Raw genomic sequence first — 541 nt, forward strand, 5'->3', positions numbered from 1 at the left:
GTACATCTCCATGATTCCCTCTTATTTTAAAAAGAAAGCAAAGAATCTTCATCCCATATCACATGCTAAGCATTTACATATAGTCTTTCATTTAATTCTCTAAACAACCTTGTGAATTACTCATTTTTGTTACAACACGTCAAATTCTGAAAGACTAAGTAGCATGCTTAAAGTAAAACAGGTAGTAAATATTGGAGCTAGAATTTAAATGCCAACCTCTGTAATCCCAAACTCATGCTTTTTATTAATGATCAAGTAGGCACTAACTTAAGAGTTTGAAAATGGCCGTTGGTTGCTACCATTCCTTCTGAAACTATTCCAATCAATAGAAAAAGAGGGAATCCTCCCTGACTCATTTTATGAGGCCAACATCATCCTGATACCAAAGCCTGGAAGAGACACAACAAAAAATGAGAATTTTAGACCAATATCCCTGATGAACATCGATGCAAAAATCCTCAGTAAAATACTGGCAAACTGAATCCAGCAGCACATCAAAAAGCTTATCCACCATGATCAAGTGGGCTTCATCCCTGGGATG

The sequence above is a fragment of the Rhinopithecus bieti genome, unplaced genomic scaffold (genome assembly GCF_001698545.2).
Source record: "Rhinopithecus bieti isolate Rb0 unplaced genomic scaffold, ASM169854v2 scaffold_2432, whole genome shotgun sequence".
Lineage (NCBI taxonomy): Eukaryota > Metazoa > Chordata > Mammalia > Primates > Cercopithecidae > Rhinopithecus > Rhinopithecus bieti.